This window comes from Formica exsecta, unplaced genomic scaffold (genome assembly GCF_003651465.1).
Source record: "Formica exsecta isolate Colony F162 unplaced genomic scaffold, ASM365146v1 scaffold580, whole genome shotgun sequence".
Taxonomy (NCBI): domain Eukaryota; kingdom Metazoa; phylum Arthropoda; class Insecta; order Hymenoptera; family Formicidae; genus Formica; species Formica exsecta.
Genome location: NW_021853064.1, coordinates 24,248 through 29,437, shown reverse-complemented (window position 1 = coordinate 29,437; position 5,190 = coordinate 24,248). Strand labels below are relative to the sequence as shown.

At 33.9% G+C, this 5,190-nt stretch overlaps 1 protein-coding gene and 1 long non-coding RNA gene across 2 annotated transcripts in view; one reads left to right on the top strand and one right to left on the bottom strand.

Annotated features, from left to right (window-relative positions):
• Positions 1-1,067: 1,067 nt before the first annotated feature.
• On the bottom strand, positions 1,068-4,625 carry LOC115242212. The gene is made up of 3 exons (XR_003885026.1): positions 4,504-4,625; positions 1,567-1,696; positions 1,068-1,481 (listed from the first exon to the last, which is right to left on the bottom strand). It is a non-coding gene; the product is annotated as an uncharacterized LOC115242212 (long non-coding RNA).
• An 87-nt stretch (positions 4,626-4,712) lies between these two features.
• LOC115242211 (E3 ubiquitin-protein ligase RNF185-like) overlaps positions 4,713-5,190 on the top strand; it is a 4,144-nt gene continuing 3,666 nt past the window's right edge. Inside the window, exon 1 of the mRNA XM_029818319.1 lies at positions 4,713-4,908. The gene's annotated coding sequence lies outside the window, so the exon portion shown is untranslated. The remainder of the gene's footprint in view (positions 4,909-5,190) is intronic.

Here is a 5,190-nt window from a genome sequence, read left to right as displayed (position 1 = left end):
AGAGAAAATGAAATAAAAAGAAAATAAAACTTAATAAATTTCTTGAAAAAAAACAATAAAAATAAAAATCTTTTTCTTTTATGAAAATAAAATAAATTTTTTTAAACTGATCTAACGCATCTAACAATAAGTAACAAAAGCACCTTTTGTACGTTTGAAACTGGTTATATCAAAATCTATGGAACGTACAACAATCATTTTGATCTCATTTGAAAGATAATGTAATTTTCTACAACTTTTGTTTCGGTACTTTTTGTTAAAAGACGCACATTTTCCATGATATTTGGAAAAATGTGTAAAATAATCACGATTTCAAAGGTTTTTGAGCGATAACTTCTTAAGAAAACATTTTTCGACCCATGTTTATAGGAAATTAGAATTAAAGAATTAAATTTCCTATAAGATCTCAAAGTCTGGCTAGAACGTTCAGAGCCACCCTGTATATATGTATGTATGTATATATGTATGTATGTATGTATGTATTATAATATACGTTCACTCTTTTTTTCACATCGAATGCAGTGAGATTAAATGATTTATCTTAAAATCATTATCGAAAAAAAATTTATTATTTGGATAGTGGAAAAAAACCTAAAGAATATTTACGAAACCTTTTCGATTTATTTGGCTCTATAGAGATTTGCTACAAATTTATTATTGTTAATAATACCATTGTATATTTGTATTTATTTAAAGATGGTTAATATATACTACAAAAAGGAATGATATCCCTAAAAACTTATTTAAAAAAAAAAGGTAAAAAAAGGCGCCAAGTACACGCGCCACTTGTGAAAAACTGTATTTATGTATATTTATGAAATAGTGTTATTTTAAATTATTGAAAATAAAAACTTATAAAAATATTTTAACCCCAAAAAATGGTACAAATATATCCTACAAAAATAATGATATCAACAACTTGCGCCAACTGAAAATAAAAATTAAACAAATATTTTAACCGAAAACAGTTGTACAAAATAGCTGTTTTAATTTCTTACAAAATAATAATATTAAAAAGTTGCGCTAACTAAATAAAAATTTATGCTATATATATAAAATTTATTTATTTCCAATATGAAAAGAAAAAATATATCCAAAAATACAAAACACAGAAAACAAAATAAAAAATTGATAAAAAAATTAAAACTTAGAAATTAATATAAAAAATTAAAAGTGCATATCTCCTCCACTACGGAGTCATGTTGCTCGCGTCTACTTTTTGACTGATCGCTGCTTTTTATATACCATTTCCTTTCTTATGCCAAGGAAGCTTTGGCTATCTGGGGCCTTTAACTAAAATTTTAGCAGAGACTGTTACCACAGTCTTTTATACGCACTGGGTTGCGAGGTATGGTGCTCCTCAAACGATTTCAACTGATCAAGATCCTCAGTTTGAAGCTGCATTATTCAAAACTCTCACCAACCTAATAGGTAGCGAACAAATCAGAACCTCAGCATATTATCCAGCTTCCAATGGCATCCTGGAACGATGGCATCGTACATTGAAAAGTACTTATATGTGCTATTATATGTGTCACGCAAATGAAAATTGGATTGAAATCTTACCAACTGTTTTACTTGGACTTGGACACTTGCTTTAAAGAGGATTTAAATGTATCCCCAGCGGAAATGCTTTATGGATCTGTATTAAGAATTCCTGGAGAATTTTTCATTGAGGAAGATCTTCCATCTGATCCTGAAATTTTTATAGAAAAACATAGAATACATATGAGAGAGATTAAGTCAAGACCATCGACATACAGAATGGACTACTAATGGCAGTGGAAGGAGAACCGCACGAATAGAGTGAGAAGCAGATAATATGAAGTCACTTCCGTCTCTTTCTAATAAAGTCTGATTGGATCAGCAGTGCTGCTGATTTTTTGCCAACTAATCAGGCTTTATTAGAAAGAGACGGAAGTGACCTCATATTATCTGCCTCTCACTCTACTCGTGCGGTTACCTCTTCTGGGCCATCAGCATTCCATTCTATATGTCGATGGTGAAGATCAACTCCACATCATCACAAGAAATTGGCGGCAGAAATCGAGCAAGATCTGCGCAGGGCAATCTGACGCCAGATTGGCAGCAAAAACTGAACAAAATCTGTAGCTTTTGGCCATTTATATAAAATGGTACATTTAAATGGATTTAAAGTCTCAGTCCTAAGTAGCAAAATGACGATAAATTTTGGTCACAAAATGACCAATTAGATATCCTAAGTTAGCTCTCATGAGACCCGAAAATGATGTCATATGTCACATACATGGGAAATTGTTTTCTGATGTTCTTTTGACGGCAAAAATAAGACCAATTACAATATTAATGTAATAATAACATATATTAATGTGTTAAAACATATAAGTAAATTTAAATAATTTAATTTATTATATTAAAGGTTTTTTCGGACAACAATTGTCTAAATAAGTGAAAATCCAACGATTATCTGTCCAATTTTCCAAAAATCAGTTCAAAATATCTGAATTCTCTGTATGGAAATCATGTCAAAAATTGAATTGATGGAAATAGATATATTACAATTATTAACCGCATTTTGCAGACTTTATATACACTCATGACAGAAACTTGAATACGGGTATAGATAGTGAATAACGCGCCGTATAACGGTAAGCGACTGAACTGTACTATTTTAAATAATAGTTAATTTGCAGATTCTGTTCGGTTTTTGCTGCCAATCTGCCAGCTTAATCAGTCATAACAACTCTTGTACTAAATTTGTAGTCCTTTTGCTGACTATTATTTGTAGCAGGCACTTGGCAATATTTGTTTAAATAGATGTGGCTGACTGGGTATATATATACAGGGTGACCCGCAATGACCGTCCACTAAGTACATAGCGTTATTCCTTATCAAAAACTGAGACGAAAAGTCCTGAGCCATTTTTTTTATAACGCTTAATAAAGAAGTTATTATTGAGTAAAGTCTGGCCAATCAGCGCCGATCTTTAGACGGGCGCACGTCGGTGAGCCGCGCGCCGTGAAGTGTGTGCCTCCGCATACTAGCAGGTAAGCAGTCGCTATTGAAAAGAGATGCTAAATAAGGTAGACTGTTATTGGCTCACACATCGATTCTTTGCATTGCATTATGGGTAATCGAGGCTCATGACTTAACCTTCTTATATATGTATAACCTTACTATACGTATGAAATTACTAGCCCCATCTAGGGTGCGTTCCGCACCCATATAATATATGTTACGTGAACTATAGATTTCCAGGCGATCTATGCGCTCAATGCGTGAAACGGAACGCACCCCTAAAGTCCGTATCAGACTACGCATTGAAGATTGAGATTCAAGATTCAAGATTGAAATTTGGCCAATCAGGACAAAGAAATTTTAGTCCCTTTTGTTCTGATTAGTCAAATTCCAACCTTTAATCTTCAATCTTCGATTTTCAATGCGTAGTCTGATACGGGTATATCGGTGCCTAACGTATATTTAAATCATAATATTGACTGCAGTCGGAAAGACGCTAGAAATGCTTCGAAGCGTTTGATTGACCAATCAGGCCAAAGAGATTAAAAATTTCTGGTAAATATATATATATATATATATATATATATATATATATATATATATATATATATATATATATATATATATATATATATATATGTAAGCACTACTGACGTTTGTGTCTTAAGATGGCGGCGGTGGGCATGGTGGGGGTAGAGTTGGTGCCTCTCTGATAATCTAGGACTCTACTATCTATAGGGTGATTATAAAAGTTATTGACAAGCTTCAGGTTATTGACAAACTTCAGGAGTGTATAGAAGGGTCGGAATATAGCAACTTTCAACTAGGGACCCATGTTTTCCCAAGTAACCCCAACTCGGTACAAGTCTTTGAATGTAAGGAACTACATTGTGGATAATATACCAATAAGAGAAATAATCCCAATTTGTACAAAATGATAATAACTAAGCAAAGGTTACACGAACACAATAATACTATACAGTATTGCAAAGGCCGTGTTCCGATATTCACTGCCAGTACTGAAAATCTATAGTATATGTGACGTAAACTATAGATTTTCAGTACTGGCAGTGAATATCGGAACACGACCAAAAGGTGTTCGAAATAGCAACCACTATATGCAATGCAGGCATTACATCGTCGAACTCTGGCGCACTCTTTCAAATACTCCAAGCATCTGCCGGACCACATCAGATGCTGCAAGTATTCTGGTTACAAGTGTCCACTATTATCTCGTAAATGAGACTTTTGATATGCACCCAAAAGAAGTAATCAAGAGACGTCAAGTCAGACTTGTACAGACTCAGGATTACTTCGAAGAACATGGGTTTCTAATCGAAAGTTGCTAATATTCCAACCCCTCTATACGCTCCTGAAGTTTGTCAGTAACCTTTAGAATTATCTTATAGTATAAACTATACTATTTATGCATGCATAATGTATAAATGTATTTATGTATATACTAATGTTACTACGCGATCAAACATCTCATTTATCATCAATTACCGTAATTATTGATTGTATCTTCCCACATGTAGAAATTGACATGTCACCAATAAAATTTTTTTGCGGCCAGAGAGACACCAACCAACATCGTCGCTGCCGTCGACTAAATTCCTTACGTCTCTCTTTCTCTCTCTGTCTCTCTCTCTCTCTCTGTCTCTCTGTCTCTCTGTCTCTCTATCTATCTCTATCTCTATATTGCCCGGCCAATATCTTAACGTCCTGCTCGCGCAATTATGTGTCTAGCCTAACACGCACGTAACGTGCCGTTCTTGCCGATCATTGCCGTTTAAACGTTTGAGAAAACGGATTTTGTGATACTTTCTATACTTGCAGTTCGTAGTTCGCAACAGACAAGAGATCACGATTTCGTTGCCGAGGGCCAGCCCGCCCTCCTTCTGGCAGAAAGTAAGTGATGCGATTTTCATCATCCAGCACATTGTACACAAGTTGTGAAAAAGGGAGGGAGGAAGATAAAATATTATATATAAAATTATTGAAATTTGAAGAAATATGTTTAAAGATATATAGAAATATGAATAAATATAATGATAGAAATAAAGGGGTTATGTTCGTTATGAAAATTAAGAATTGGATGATGTGTAAATGTGCGAATGGATGATAAGCGAAATGACGTATAAGATTGACGAAGGAGAGAGTAAAAAGGAGAGGAAGAGAGACAAGTAGGGA